The following is a 17,339-nucleotide window of genomic DNA, read 5'->3' on the forward strand; positions in this document are numbered from 1 at the left end:
ACCCATATGGACATAACATTTACACGTGAAACTATCTGGGCAACAGTAGCTTAAGACTGTCAGAGCTGGAGAGAGGACTTCAGCCTGATCCACAGCTTTTATTAACTGGTTAAAACTAATAGGGGCTTCAAACCTGGTCTCCTAACCAGAAATAATTCCTTGCCAGCAGGACTACAAGAAAAGTCTAAAAAAAAAAAACAAACCAGAAATCACCTTTTTTTGTTGCAATGTGTACTAAAGGCCTCAGACAACATGAACATTAAGCCTCAAAAGCAACAAAATGTGTTTGGGGAAACAGATACGAGCCTTTGGATAAAATAAACAACAACGAGACAGAAATTAATGCCATAATGTAAACTGCAGGAAGAAGAAAAAGGATTTTGCTAGTAGATTCACATGTTTTGACCTCTGCATGAACTCTAAGTAAGCAGTCCGCAATTTCTAACAGCAACAAGAATGGAAAGTGCATAGGAAGATACTGAACAAGGATCCCAGTCCTTCCAACTTTTGATAAGCAGTTAAGGCAATAATCAACTGAAGAAAAACCACAAACTGCACAAAGTTGCAACACTTTGTTGCAAATCTCCAAAATGCTTCACTGCCAAGTATTATAGGTAGAGCAGTGCAAGTCACAGACCTTTATATACCTTAGAGCCTATGGCTTCGACTCCTTCTGCAAAGGCTTTATGCACAAAATCTCTGCCTTGGGGTTTAGTTAAATTATCAGTTCACGGAAAAAACAGTTTGATTTAAAAGTAGCAAGTCCTGGAGAATCTACCACATCCCCATGTTAATGATTCCACAGTTTAATTAGTTTTAGCATAATTACTTGTATCTACTCCCCCCAAAAAAATGTGTTTAGACACAAATATTCAAACTATTTATTACTTGAATGTTGGGACTATTTCCAGCTCATGCTAAAATCTGTACCTACTGAATGTATCAGAAAAATGACACAAGACCTTTAGCAAAGTAGGTGTTTTGCCCCCATATCATGGTAACAAGCAATAACTCAAGTTAATGGGGACAAGCTGGTGTTAGAAGTGGCACAAATATCAAAATAAGGTTAAGGTCAAGACTACAGTGTCTAGATTACACTACACATTTTCATTAAAAGAGAGTTATCTCTAAACAATTAAGAAATTAACCTTTGCCGCTAATCTCAGGTTCAACAAGGCACAAACATACTAAAATTTGCCTTCCCAGTAACACATGGCCAGTAGCAGAATCTCCAAAAAAAGCTGGTAAGTTCATTTTGGTTTGGCTGTCAGGAAATACTAGCTTCTGCTACAGAGGTGTGCAAGATTGTCACCACGTTATTTCTGTTTTTCTCCAAAAGACAGGTGCAGAAATTATCTTTAAAAGGAAAATTTATTTTTATGCTTGAAAGAGCTTCTAGTCTTTGGAGCTGTAAAGAAAAATTTGAAGTCTGAAACAGACTCATTGATCCTCAGCATATTGTCATTACCAATATGCCGGGCTTTGGTTTGCTCTATTAAAATAGTTCAGGCATTTGGCTCTGAAATTGGTATTTGATTCTGGGTTTATGGAGATGGATGATAAGACACTGAGTAAGAAACTAAAGTATCACAAATATAACTTTTACTACTACTATTACAGAATGTAGCTCTCCCTACGCAACTTTGGTTGTTGGCGAAAGGGGCGAGCCATGCCTCCACCCCTCCGGCTGCCCCCCGAGCTGCCCTCACTCACCTGCCTGCTCACAGAATCTGTTTAAGGAGCGAACTCGGCAGAAAACCCCGCTGACAGAATAACGGGAATAGTTTTCTGCTAGCTCAGCTCTCCACCCAGCCCAGCGCGGGTCAGGCGCGGGCCGGCGGGGTGCGAGGGGGCAGCCCAGGTCACTGCAGGGCAGCAGGGCGGTAGATGGCCATTAGGTTGGCGCAGCTGCTTTGTGAGGCCTCACCGTCCTGCAGACATAAAGGAAGAGATCTAGAGCTCGTCCATCTCAATGGCAGCTGAGGCAGGAAAACGTTCACCTTCTGCCAGCAACAGACACGTCTCAGAGTCACAAATATTTCAGTAAGGTAAAGGAAGCACACAGAGTAATCTGCCTGTCTTTCTGTCTGGTGAAAGCTCTACCAGCTGCTTTCCAAATGAAGGCATGTCCTTTACTGACAGGAGTCTCAGAAGGATTGCCTCTACAGTCCACTCACTCCCCACCTGCCTGCCTGCCTTTTCTTTCTTCTGTCTGTGGGAGTCAGTCGAAGGCTGCAAGAGGGGCAGCTGACTTCTTCACAAGTCACACAGATCAGGGTCCTTTTGCCATAACTACATTTCTGGACATGAGCACATGCTTTTAGACAGACTGTTTTCAAAAGCACTTACTATTCCAGGTAAACTAGTTTATTGTCATTACTGAGATGCACAAGGCACTTGCAGAGGGATCATTCTCACAGTGCAGGGATAAATCATCTTTCAGCCAGCAACAACAGCGGAATGAATGAACCAGCTGGGAACCACATGATGCAAAATATTTCATTAGATAAACTCCACTACTCCTTAGTAGAACTTAGTACAGTTTTTATTCACAACAGAAATGGTACCATGTGTTCTTCAACTAATTGCTATAAATACTGCACAAATTAACTGCCATGAAATACTTTTTTTAAATAAACTGTCCTCCTTCCTCTGCACAATAATATTAGCAGAGAAGACAAATACAGCAGCTCAAAACAGAAGAGCTTGAAGAAAGCAGGAGGAAATTTAGCACCCTTTATTTTGCCTCTTCATGCAAATTGTATGTATCTGCACTTCAATAACACCTAGAAGAATAAACTGGGGCAGTGTTCTGCTGAAAACCGTGCTCACACCTGGCAAAAATGGCTCCTGCCCATTGTCCTTCCAACGTAAATACCGTAGGGTCTTTCAGGTAGTGGGCATTTGCAAAGGATTTCCCCCTTTCCTTCAGAGGAAAAAACCATTAATTCTATTTCCCACAACATATTTTTGAAAGTGAATTAGCATTTGCTACACAGAAACACTTCATGATCCAGCAAGTGCTCAGCAAGGAATTCACAGTTTGTGGTGCACATGGAGGGTCCAAAATGTAGGAATGACAAAGTGGGATAACCTACCTTCCCCTGTTTTAGAGGTCACTTCCAGACTACTGCTTCTTTGGCAAGGAGACACCAGAAAGTTACCAAGATTCAGCGGACCATGCTTAAGAATTAAGGACAACCCAGTTTTGCAAAAAAAGATGATTAAGCCATATGTAGAAATGCAAAACTAGCCTCAGGAAAAAAAAAAAAAGTAAAAATCTCATTTCCTTTAACATAGAAAGGGAACAGGCAAGGGAGATGTCAGAAGAGCTGAGTGGTCACAGCCTGCAATTCTACTTCCCATCATCAACAACCAAAAGACGTAAGGGTTCACTTCACTACATAACCAGACCTTTAGTCTTCCATTAGGAAAGGGAGGAAATTTCACCCAGGGTAGGTGGTGATGCTGAAAATAAAATATAAATTCTAAGAGGAAGGACACAGTGAATGACTAAAGCCCTCCTGAGACAAATGAGGGAGTCAGAAAAAGAGGGCAGGAGAAATAATGACCCTGGAGCTCTTCACAGCTGTGTGAGCCATTTTATGAAATGGTAATTGCACTGTACACAGCCAAAAATGCATAACAGGCTTTCTTAAGTGATTTACTAAGAATATCTTCCCTATCATTTTAATAAAGTTTTAAATTTAAAATTTAAATTTTAAAATTTAAAAATACAAAGAAGTCACACAAGAAAAAGAGAGGCTGCATAAAAGCCATGATGTTAAAAAAAAAAATGCAATGGCAGAACCAGTATTAAGTGCGATTCTTGCATATAATAGAACCTTATTATGTATAATCACAGAATATATTAAAGCAACACAAAATGCCACATATGCATCTAAAGATTACACAAAGTTCAGCGCAAAGCAATACACCACCTTGTACACTGAGCCCTTCTGGTGAGCAGTAGAGGAGCAGCAGAATTTCTGTGGCTGCACACGCCAGACAAATCATGCTACTGTAATCTTTTTTCTAGCATATTCTTAAGTTCTCTCTATTGATAGAGGGAAAATACAAGCTGGCCCTCCTTTCACTGAACTCAGCATAATTTTAGCTTAGAAGTTGCACTACTATTTACTTTTTTTTTTTCCTTCTCATTTTAATCAGTTAAGAATATTTTCAGGTACTGTGCTTATTCCTGATAATCTACAAAGACTTTTGGGTTTACAGGCGTATCTTACTGTTCTCTACAGTACTTCTGTCTTCTCCATTTTGACCTTCACACATGCGATACAACTAAATACACAGAGCAAACGTGACACTGACTTGGTCACAGTGCTGCCAGAAGCTCCAGGAGAAGGACGTACTTGTTTTGGGGTGGTTTTTGTTTTTTAAAAAACTTCCAGTAATCATCATGTTACAGGTCACAGCAGTAGAAAAGTATCATAAAAAATATAAAATGAGAAGAGCCGCTGCTTCATGACTTCATAATGTTTTCTGGATGAGGTGCTAGAGAAATCTAGGCTAAGTTACTGCTTAAACTTTCCCCAGAAGATCTCCCAACAGACTACACCATGTGGCAATTTTTAACCCCTAGAATCTGTAACTGTTCTGGGATGGATCCAAAACTTCCGTGAAAACATGAAGGCTACAGTTACAACAGTCACCTACACCTTCGTTTCTTTTTCTATATGCACACTTGTAATTAAACTAACCTCTCCAGACCAGGGTGGAAAACTGAAGTGAAAAAGTGAAATATACACTTGGATGTTCTCTATTCATGTATCTGAAAGGAAGAAAAGTTTACTAAATGTTCATAAGCAATACTGAAAGCTAGAGCACATACCCCAAGCTGAATGACACGCTAAGAGCACAGTATGCCTTACTCTGCAGTTTAGGTTTTATTTCATAAAGATTTGTAAGGAAAACATGTACCTTAACATTTAAGATTTCCTTAATATTTAAAAACCTAAGAAGCAGATTTAGCCAGTTATACGACTGCAGAGCTCTGTGCGTACAGGCAGCTCCGGTGAAATGAAGGAGAAGTAACCCCACATCAACACTGGTGAGGGGACGGGAAACGATAGGGCATTGCCTAAGTTTACACCACAGAATTGTGATTTTAGCCGAGTGGATTCTCACTGGCATTTACATCAGGGTTGTTTGCCATAAGGTCAGCTGGGCTGCCCTTGGAAGTAAGTGTTGGTGACACATGAAAAGGCTGCAGAATTAGGAGAACAATGAAGCATACAAAACAAAGCCTCCAAATTCAGAATAACGAGAGCTTCTTTGTGGTTCATGTGGTATGTACTCATAGCAATCCCTGGTTATTAATTCATATTAGAGAGTACTGCATGACAGGTGCTACTTTCAAGGAGTAAGGTGGGGGGCAGCTGGTTACGTGGGGGAAATGTGGGGGGCTGTTGAGAACTTCTTCTGTTAATGAGTAATAAGCTCTCCTCATCCCCTCCACAACTGAAAAGTCAAGGAAGAAATGTAAACACCGAGTAAGGTTACTGTTTTCCAATTCGCCTGTGCTTCTTCTAGTTACTCATTACCTTTCACACATATTAACCAAAAATAAAAGAAAGACAGAAACCCTCCCCACCAAGAAGCAAATGAAGCAAACAGGCAGCAGGTTTAGAAGAACCAGAACTGCTCAGGCGAGATGCATCCTCCCACGCACAACAGCAGTGTAGCCCAATCCCAGCTGAAAACTCGATGATGGATCCTTACTAGCACCACAGGGCCACAGTGACAGCAACGCACAGTCCCTGAGCCAGTTTTATCTGAAAATTCCCAGTCTGTAAGACAACCAAATAAAACACAATCAAGCAATGCCCAGAGAAAAATAAAAAAACCAAAACACCTCAAAAAAAAAATAAAATCAGGCATTGCTGATCATCCATTCTAATAATGTCATAGCCAAAGTTCCTGTCACATCTGCTTGATATGCTGGATTACAAACAAACCCCAACCCAAACAAAAAACTCAACAGACACCACAAAACACCAGTTAACTGTAATTTCAAGCATCGGACCTCTGAAAGTATTCTTGCTGTTTGTAATACAACCCACCACATCCAAAGCAAGACCTCAAAAGCAGGTTTAAGGGAGACTATGTCGATGCACAGATTTTTACATTAGACAGATGCTGACCTCAGCAGCTCTCAGGATTTAAATTTTGCCCTAGGCAGTATGTGAGGCTCTAGGGACAGCTCAGGGGAAATTCCAAGAGCAGTCCCCCAGGTAAGAAGCCGGCTAACAGAAAAGAGCAGTACTGTGATGAGCTCCTGACATCAGGTAGCAAAAGAAGAGGTACCCCTCCACGAGGACACCAAGCTGGTACAGGGTCAGCACCCACCTGAGAAAGATGCCAGTATTGCCGCCATCCAACAACACTGGCATCCCTACAACTGCAATCAAGCAAAATCACAGCAGGTGCCTAAAGATTTGTCCCCTTAAAGGGCTTCTTTCTATTAGCAAAAAAAGATGCCAAGACCACGAAGCACAAACCCCACTGTTGTGACCCCTAAGATGATGCACAGTCTACAAAAGACAAACTAAAACGGACAGAGCAATGGACCTTTCAGTCCCCTTAATTTAATTCTCTCCTTTAAGTCAGTGCACTATTATTACCCTTGCAATGAGACTGTAACATTGAAATTTTTCAGCTTGATGGTAAAATCACGTAGTGTCCATCCATCTCCAATAATAGCAATATTGAGACAATGAGCTCTATTGAGGCATTTAATAAGGCAGATAGTCATTTGCATAGTACATTTTCTGTGACTCTCTGTAATACAACATCTCAAAGACTCAATTCAGAGTATTCTCCTTTCCCACAGACGTTTTAAAAAAAGGATTCTTTTACTAGAAAAAGAAACAATGACCCCTCCCATAATAGAGGAAAGCAACAGAAAGTATTTTCCTGCCTATGATGGGTGCACACTTTTGTCTGTGTATTTTTATTTGGTTGGGCTTGCCTTATTTTTGGTTTGTTTTTTTTTTTTTTTTTTTTTAACTCTATGTGCTTTTCATCTCCGTTGTGGATTGAATACTCAGAAGTACATTTCTGAATTTGTTCTAACGGACTTCTGAGCAGGAAGCACTTTGGGATCCCCACCCACCAGCACAGGCAAATTTCATCTTAAACTCCCCTGCCACAGTCTCTTCATCTCTCCACATACTCCTCTCCTACATGACTCACTGAATTATTATTTGCTGGACATACCATGGTTATGTAGATACACTAGCCTGCTTATGAGTCCCGAGTGAAAGGACGAGCTCTGCAACGTAGTACTTGGGTAAACTTAACAAATCACTTCCCCTTCGGCAGGCTGCAACAGCCCTGACGACAACGTACACGCACGTGGCGTGTGCTGCGCCCCAAAGCTCGGCTCCAGTAACGTCTCCAAGTACCGCCGCATAGAAGCAGTAATGATGACGTCCTTCCTCTTCATAACCCTTCTGTCTTCTCTGCTTTCAGTAAATAGTCCTGGACTTTGTCAGTGTTTTATTTAGCATGAGGCGGCACATATTCCTGGAGGCAACTAAGCTACCCCTGCGGGAAGGACACAGGCAGAACACCCAAAGCAGCCCGGGTCTCTCTGCCCTCTGTCCCCCAGCACAGTCACCGGCAAGCTCCGGCAGGTTTTGCTAAGCCCTCCGTCCCGTTTCCTCTGCCAGAGGCCACAAAAGGAGCCCCGGGAGGGAACACATCCCCACAAGTCACCACCCCAGCCCCCACCTGCGACAGCGAACGTTAATCCCCCTCCAGCCGCGAACACGGGCCCTGCAGCCGCCCCCGGCCCGGGCGCAGAGGGGACGCTGCCAGGAGGCCCCCGGAGTCCCCCTGCAGGACCACCGCGGCTCCTCAGAGGGGTCTGGCACGGAAGCCCCCGGCAGAAGGTTGAGCCACGGCACTGCCCTTAGGTTAGCCCCGGGCAGCCCGGTGTCAGGCCCCGCCGAAAAGCAGCTGGCGGGCACTCCTGGCGAGGCAGGGGAGGTCAGCGGAAAGGGGGAAGCTGCCGCGCAACAGTCCCAGCGAGGAACAGCGCTGCGCTCTTCGGCCAAGTTTCTGATTTTATCAGATTATGCCACAGTGTTAACATTGTTTACGGCCCTATTTTGTATCTGTGAATCACCCACTCCCAGAGAATCTTCCTCCACCCCAGTTTATAAATAGCGGCACATACAGAACAGTTTGTGAAGCAAAGGAGAATTGCTGAAACAAAATAATGTATATTGAACTGACAAAAAGTCTTTCAAAAGCCTTTCTCATTTATTTATAGTGCTGGCTAGAGAGGCAGATTCCCACATTTTGTAAACCCTGTAGGTCACTAACTCCGTTGCTCACTCACAAGCAATTCTGCTAATAAAAAAAAAATAATCCCTACAGTTATAACTGAACTTATTCCTCATTACACTGCTTCTTGGCACATACCTTCTGAGAAGAAAAAAAAATTAAATAAGCAACATTATGTATTTTTCCTATTTGAAGGCAACATACAACTAGACCGTGATAAGATAATATTGACATTATTTACATACCTGGAGACATTCAGACTTTGAAACCAACCCCTTGGGGCTCTATCAGTACGAGGCAAGTTATTTTCTACCATGTCATAGCAAACTGTGACATAAGTTTCCATAGACTGTATTTTCACAAGAAAATACATTCTTGATTGCAAGCATAAAACCCATCAAGGGCTTTTTAATTCCCTCTTTTCTTCAGGAGCCATTTGCTTGCACTGGGAAGTTCACAGCACTATCATCCAGATAACAAAGCAGACAGACATACGTGACCAAAAGCTTCAGAAACAGTTTCCTGGAGCCTGCCTGAACGCACATGACACCTTGTTGAGCCCACACGTAACCTGCTGTAGGCCTCTGGGACCCAAACAAGCAGAGCCTGGGTATTAGAGAAACCCAAATTCCCCATCGGATGGGCTGGATGGAAAGGGAGCTACCAGACTCCATTCTGGCAAGGAAAACCTTCAGTGCTGGTGCTGAATCCCAGGCAACTCATCCCATCCTTCCATCCTCCCCCCTCAGATGTATTTGCAACGCATCAACGTGACACCAGAGAATGATCTGGACTGGATACGTGCCAGCCTAGCAAGGGACTGCTGAGCTCATTAACACCCACGTCAAGCCCACGCTTGCAAATATACACCACTACAATGTCCCCACCAGTTCCCCAGCCCTGTTTTGCCAGGCAGCCACATCAACACCAGTGATGTTGGGGCCGGAAGAAGCCCTTAATTTTTCCACCAGTTGCAAAGATGTGGGTACACAAGATGCCGGTGAAAAGACATCCTGCCCAGATTGATTTAGCAGAAACCAAAGAGCCACTGAAATAACACTGGCATGTTCTATTGACAAAATTCCTTCTAAAGGTGAAAGCAGTAAAATACTTCTCTATTCAGTCACCATTTTTTTTCCCCTGCAATTAATCACATGGTTGTTTGTCAAGCTAAAGGTTCCTTAATCAGTCATAGAAGCTAAAACTTGCTATAACAAGGCTCCTCTTTAAACACAAAAGATGTATAAAACTATGCACTCAAATGCATATTTTGGGAACAGTTAAATGTATTAATATTGTGGTTCTTTTTTGTTATTTTGTGGACAACAAAAATCAACTGTTTATAATCTTAATAAAAAAGGAAAATAACAGTGCTTGGAAAATATCACAGTAAGACTGGACATCACTTAAGCCAAGCACATGTCTGTCTGTTTTGGCTTTTTTTTCCTCTTTTAATTCTTCTACTGCTTATCTCAACACACAGTTCCTTTTCCTTTAGCCTCTTTCAAACAACACTCGATCCTAAACACATAAAACTAAATACTAAAATAAATTATTTCTCACCAAAGCCTCGTTTCTTCTATCCTGATACACATTCACAAATACATACATGTATGTGAGTATACACAGTTACACAGAAACATATATGCACATGTATATACTTGAACTGGGTAATGCTACTAAAAGTATTATTACCGTATACAAAAGCTGCCTAGCATCAAACATGACTTTCTGGCAGAAAGAAAAAATAAGAGCAGGGTCCTCTTGGAATGAGATAGCAGCACTGAAATTCAGGAAGTCCACGCTGTGTGTCATCAGTTCATTGTGTTACTTCCCACCCTCATCCCTAGTTCTCCATATTTATGAACAGAAGCCGTCTCGGGAGTGGGGGGGCTCAGTCTTATCGTTCTGAAATACTCACCAAAGAACTCACAGAGGTAATATTTAACCTACCATAAATTCTTTCCGTATAAAGAATGTGTTTGTAATCACAGTCTTTGGTAACATGTCTGATCAACACAGAAGGAAAACAGGACTATGGCATGATAATGACGATGGGGATCTCCCACATAAGTTCTCACACGCACAGAGGGGAAACCACTCAAAATCAGGGAGGAACAAGAATTTTAATTAGAGCTGACTGAAAAGTGAAGCATATGGTCCACAGGAATTTTTACTTTCAATTAAAACACCTTCCTCCTCCTAGGCAAACTAAATAAATACAAATTAAAACAAACTATTCTGTGACATGTACATGCACAAACAAAGACAAGTGTGACAGAAAATTTGGGTGGAAGCTGCTCCATATACCATGTACAGTTACAATCCAAGTCCTGCCACACTCACTGTTTTGTCACTATACTACACAGGCATTACTCCTCCCCATCATCACGGCATGAAACTATCCGTTTCCCCCACATTATTAAAACACATTCCACCCACATACCTAAAATTTGACTCGAGGTGTAGGCTGAAAAGCAGAGGGGGAGAGATAAAGGTGTAAAGAACAGGACTGAATTTTAGAAATAAGACTTATAAAATATGGAAACAGCCAAGTTTCTACAATAATATATTAACAGGGAACAGTATAAAAGATGGGGCCATTAGGGAAGTATTTACAATCAAAATGACTGACATTGCACCTACAAAGATACAGAGAAGACTTCAGTAAACTGGATACATTCAATTTAGAAAGAAGTAGACTGCCGTGAGAAACCACATCCTTACTTGCCTTAACAAAACTCAAAGATTTTACAGAATGGGTAGGACTTTCACCTACTTGTAAGTTCTAACCGGATTCTTTGGCCCACAGAAGGGGATTTAGGGAGGAAAGGTTGCAACACCAGGCTGTGGCACGGCTCTGCAGGGGCAGTCCCCGCCAGGTACGCTCAGCGATCTCGCCAAAGCATCGCCACAGTGACTGCTGTAACTGAGGACGCCCATGCACACTGTGCATCCAAAACCACAAAGCTCAGCTGGGGACAAATGCCTACAGCGAGACAAGAGGAAGAAGTAGGAAGAGTAGTTTTGTATGAAAGGGAGGAAGGCGCAGATGCTCTGAAGTCAAAGGTAACTAGTTAAATGAGAAGTTTGAATGGTAATAGCAGAGGGTGTAATGTGACCTTGCCCAGGGTTTCCTAACAGAAGACCCTTTTTCGTTTGCTCACAACTTACCCCAAGTGCTTCAACTTGGAGGGAAATTTTTAAGACTACATGCCAGCATCTGGCTAATTATATGCACTTAATTATGAAATGTTGCAGCCAAAAGGCTTCAAAACATTTGAGAAAATGAGAAGAGAGGGAAAACACGTTGCTGCACCATTACTAAACACCACAGTGACGTTTCTCCTTCTTATGGTCCAGCAAGAAATTACCTTCCCCAAACCTTTTAGAGCTCCCTTCACTAAGGTAGCCCTTGCTATCACTGGGAAGAACAAACTTACATCAGAAACACCTGGGATATCCAAAAAGTCCTAACTGACTTGTGCCTACTGAAGCCTTTCCAGAACTGGCACAGAGGGGAATAAACACTGCCTAAAGCTAAACCAAGCACTGGAAGATGCTCTGTAAGCAACCCTAATCATCCTATACATGGAAGGAGAGGGAGACTGAGGAAGAACAGGGAAAAATTAGGTGAAATAACCAGAAGACACATGTCAGGAAGGTGCATGGGAAGGCAGGGAAAGGGGAGGAGGGAGCTGAGAAGGACAGCACAGCAGGAAGCGGAGGCTCTACCAGTCAGCAGTGCATTGCCATCACACATGAGTGTGGCAGGCCCTGCAGGGAGTGGTATCCAGGGTTAGGATCACCAGCCGTATCTGCAGCGATGAGCTAGGTCCAAGGTCAAGCCAGGAAGTTCATCCCATGCTACAGGATCCAGGTCAGCAGGGCACCCAGTGGGTCACCCTACCAGGCACCCGCTCCGCGGCCATGTGCCTGCAACCCAGCTGGGCACGCTCCCCTCAGCTTGAAAACCGCTCCAAAATGAAAGCAGGGGGAACACACTTCTTGGCAAGGCTGTAACAGGGGGAGCTGCACAGGTACATCATCCATCTTAATTGCAAAATGCATCCAGGCAAGCCGAAGCTTCCCCAGCAGCACCTGTGATGAAGGGGCTGGCACGGAACAAAGGCAGCTAAACATGGCAAGAGGGGAGAAGAGTGCACACTCTGGGCCCTGCCTCCAGCCTTAGGAAAGGGTAAGATTAAAGTCAAATGGGCAGCTTTAATTCCAACACTTCCTAGCTTTTCAGAGACTAATTTTGCAGCCATAGAAATGTTTCCTAAATACAGACTGTGTTTGCACATGTGCATGCTTAAAATAACACACATTCAGCCATCTCAGAACACAGACTGCCTTCCCTATGCATTTTCACAACAACAAGCAAGTTAACCCCACTCTTAGCTAGGGAGGTTGAGTAATACCCTGATGTATACATATATAAGCAAACAGTAATACCTATCACATCCTCCCCTCAACAGCGGTAACTGTAGAGACTGGAGACTCTGCTACTGCGTAGTGCAGCAGATGAATCAGAGGCTCACTCCTACTTAAGCTCTCAGATGATCATAGTTTTGACCATCGGCAGACAACAATTATCATCACCTTATTGTAAGCAGCGTGCAGCTGGTAACCTCACGTAGCAAGAGCCTGCAAGTCCAACACTAACTGTCTAGAAACGTCTTCTATCACTTCTAAGCAGTATCCAAATTACAGGGGATAGTGTCATCACAGCTGTCAAGTGTGCGAAGGTCTGTGGGTGGGGGGGTTGAATCCTACCTTCCTCTCGTTTCAGGAAGGGATGTCTCATCTCAACAGGATCTAATTAAAAAGGAGACAGCAGACTGGTCAGTATTATTTCAGAGATGAGCACAGTTCAGCTCTATGTAATACAACAGCACGTACTTGGGCACTGCTGTAACAGCCGATAGCACTGCTAACTTACACAGGCTGCAGCGTTCTTGCCTCTCATGTACACTCCGTGTTTATTCATCACCTCCCTCAACAACCTACCTCCTTTTCTTCAGAAACTTCCATCTTTGCTTTTAGTTTGAACATGACGAAAGTGCTTACACCCTGAACTCAATGAGCCTCTCGTACTCTTGCTTTTCCATGTCCTCCTCAGCTGCACCCACACATGGTTCTTGTTTAGCTCCCTTCAGTGCATTAAAGCAGCGATAGGAACATTTCAAACTAGAGTCCTTCAAACGCCACCCAATGCATACAAACCACAGACTGCCCACAAGACCAGTCACTGCACTATGGGACATCCAGAAACAAACTAAGGGTTTTCCTCCTCAGCTAAAAGAAGTATTTGCTGCCCAAAGGCAACAATCACATTTGTTTCAGTTATGCACAATACACACAGTTTGAACAGCCCGACGGTGGCCATTACTAGCGCACTGATTTTTGCACCATTTCAATATAACCATTTCAATTACCTCTAGCCTTGATTTCTCAACAGGATCTGCACAGCCATGCACCATCCCTTCAGAGGGTCGGAGGCAACGTTTGCTTCCTACCACCCCAATCCCCCTTGCTGCTCCTGCTTGCTTTGAATAGCTGTCTCACAACTCAGGACTTGCTCTATGACACACTGAGCATCCAGGATAAAATTTGCTGTCCCACTAAATGCCTGCCAAGGTTTTGTACTGCCTCAGTCACACTCCTACCCCTTTTTCCCCGAGCACTTGGGTGGTTTACCACAGGCTACCCTGTGTCTAGAGGTGAATGTCTGTCTCACAGCACAAGAAACCCTTCCCCCATCTGTGCCTGATGTAAGGAATGCCTTTCCTATCTACAGATCGACCAAGAATTAACCAATTCACTTAGAGAAGAAAGGGACAAGACCCCACAACCCAGCGTTTGTCTGATTTATAACCCATTCATGGCCAAAAAGGAATACTGTATTCACAAAATACAGGAAGTTGTGTGAGGGAAGTTTTTTTCCCATCCAGCTCTCATTTTTAACACAGTTTGTGAGCAGAAGCAAATCCTAGTGGATACAGATGTGGTGCGGCACTATGCTGACTTCCTACATGCACCTGGCAATTAAGAAAGATTTCTTTTTTGAAGTCATCGCCAGAGGTCCTAACCCCGATCAAGATTGCTTAGTATTAGCCATATACAAATGCACAATGTCCCATGATATTTACAACCTCCAGGTCACAAAATACAACTGGTGCAACAAGGGGGAAGAAAATGTGGAGAGAAGATATGAGGGGCAGCAGGTGACCAGCTCTGGTGCCCTCCAACAAATCTTGACAGCACAACTTACTGCAGGTCCTAAAACTTTGCAGTCATTAACGTTACCTTCAAAACTCTAGCAGGATTTCAGAAGTCCTAGAGACTTCCTGGAAGGTGGAGCAGCAAACGTCCAGCTTCAGGACAGCACAAAGTAAGAGGCCTTTGTTCAAAAGGGGAACTGAAGTTTTGCAGTATCTTAGCTCCTATCTTTTCCACACATTTCTACAGGAGAAGACAAAATGTTCAGCTGACCAGTTTCCACTGCAAATCTCAGATTAACATAGCTGGAATGAACTTTGATGCAAACTTAAAACAGCAGTGACAAATACCACACGTAGCAATGAATCTGAATAAATGTCTGCACACGAGACATCAGTTTTCTTACTCACCTACCCTTTTTTTTTTTTTTTTTTTAAATTATTCAGAAGAGAACAGAAGCAGCTAGGGTAGCCAATTTGCAGGAACAGGAGTGCAGGGGACTCACATAGTCTGCAGCAACTGGTCTTTGGCATAGATGGGCATTACAACTTATTATTCTTCTTACCTTGAAGAGGAGCTGGAAAATAAATAAAAATGAACTATTGTGTCAGTTGTCATAAATAGCCTTAAACTGAGGCACAGGAGGATTCACTGCACACACTGCTTACAAGTCAAACCACAAATGCACTGCACAGAATTCTGCATGTAAGCATAACCTACGGGGCACAGTAGAAGGTTATCATAATAAATGACCTTCTGCCTGATAACAGCACAGCAAGCCAGCACTGGGTTTGATAGGGTGGCACAGGGGCTGCTCCGTGAATCACCAAGAACTGCTGCTACAGAAACAGCAGTCCGTTCCTGCAAATCAAGTAACACTGCAAGTGAATGAAAAGGAAAATTGTTGTGCTTTATTTTTTTTTTTATAAGCTGTTTAAACTTTCAGAAATTTAGAAAAGAACTATTTATTTGCACCTCTTCCATGAAGTCCTAACCAATTTTACCATATAGGGAACTGGGGTCCATTACCAGGAGGTCGCTGGGGTGGAGAAGTGGGAGAAGTACGCTTTGCATAAATAATTAGCAGCTCTGGCCTTCTGCTCGCTCCTCCTGCAGCATTATGCTTCACACTGAACCAGGAAATGGTTGAACAGATACATTTAAAAGCATAAAAACTGAGTCAGAAGACAACAGTTAAATAAACACCAGTTAAACCACATACTGTAGGTCTGTCTTGTAGTATTTGGAAATTAATACCACTAAAGACTGTTCCAGATACTGCTTCCACCTGCAAAGACTTGCTGCTGGCTAGCAGTCAGCACATAGACATTCACTAGCAGTGCCAGTACTTTCCAAAACATTGCAGACAAGAAAGAAAAATAAAATTAGCTTAATATGAAGTACAATAAACTAATTATATGCTTTAATTATCAAGCACATATAACACCTGGTTGAGGGGATATATTTTTTTTAAAGCAGGTTGCGCAATTATAAAGTTAGTTAAGGATATCGCTGCTTTTTTCCACACATTTTAAGCTTTCAATTCCATGAATACAGAGAGCTGATTGTTATCTTCTTAAACGTGGAACTTTTAATACGAGTGTATAGCAGAGATCAGAAATTACAATGTCACAGAGGAATGGGGCACACACTCACAATAAAGGCACTGAAGCAACCACACTTTAATTACATAGTCTCAAATGCACATATTTTAGATCAACTACTTCTCAGCAATAATGAAAAATCATTACAGCTGGAGGAAGAGACAAGAAGATTAAAATGCACTGACATGGTGCTGGAGGACATTGGCCATTAATGTCTTGCCTTATGAAGAAACAGCTCAACACCTTACAACAGTATTTCATCTGTAACTGTTAAGCTGGAAGAGATACCAGTTTCTGAGTGGATTCAACACAATTATTTTTTTTTAATTTGCTTATGCTGGCTAGCTTTTTTGTCTATAACTATCTCCCACAAATTTTAACATCTCCAAATGCAAGTCCTTGCTAAGTTACACAGAAATGAAAGTTTTCTTCCCTTTAACAGGGACAAAGGAGAGTACTGTTGAGATTTATTATATACATACAATTACCTGCATTGTTATGGAGATTAAAGGACAAAGGGCCAACAGATCTAATTCCAGGTCTTACAGCCTTGTCCCTTCCCATAATTAAGTCTTAAAAATGAATTTCAGCTAACAAATTCACAATACTAATATCTACCAATGTCTTGCCTGTAGTTAGAGGTAATTTCAATAATTTTAATGTGGATGCAGTAATACATTTAATTTATCATTGAACATTCAAGTGAACACACTCAATTTAATAGTACTAATAACCTTTTATTTCAGTTGGTTCTAAGAAAAGTCATAAAACTAGTACAAACTTCAAAGAAATAACTGGCTGGGCTGTTAGTCACTTCAAGAAAAAGAGGCAAAACAGACTTTCACAAAAAATCTTCCCTTTTTTTCTTCTGTCTCAGAAATATTTGCAGAAATATGATTTTGAACTGCAGAGAGATACTGAAAAAAGACAAAGTAAGTATTTTTATTTGGCAGATATTAATACTGCCCCTTTATTTCATGTCAGAATATGTCTGTCTCCTTTCTTCAGCTGGCAGATATAACAGCTATTGGAAACTGAGTTTAAAATACCAGGGCTGTGTCTGTGGCATCCACAGTATGCCAGCTAAAAAGGCTAGACCCTGACCTCAAATCTGCCCTGCTTATTTCTCCCTGGTACCCAGCTGCACGAAACTAGACCCTAGAGGTGAATTCCCCTCAAAAAATTATGCAAACTGAACCA

General features: G+C 42.3%; 1 protein-coding gene across 3 annotated transcripts in view; it reads right to left on the bottom strand.

The window, feature by feature from the left end:
* PTPRJ (protein tyrosine phosphatase receptor type J) overlaps positions 1 to 17,339 on the bottom strand; it is an 84,658-nt gene that overhangs the window by 48,564 nt on the left and 18,755 nt on the right. The window contains exon 1 of one of the 3 annotated variants that reach the window (XM_080405773.1): positions 13,090 to 13,107. The exons of the other annotated variants lie outside the window; for them this stretch is intronic. The gene's annotated coding sequence lies outside the window, so the exon portion shown is untranslated. Of the gene's footprint in view, positions 1 to 13,089; positions 13,108 to 17,339 lie in introns of those variants that run through there. 3 annotated transcript variants of the gene reach the window in all.

Source organism: Falco punctatus (assembly GCF_963210335.1).
Source record: "Falco punctatus genome assembly, chromosome: 10".
NCBI classification, from domain to species: domain Eukaryota; kingdom Metazoa; phylum Chordata; class Aves; order Falconiformes; family Falconidae; genus Falco; species Falco punctatus.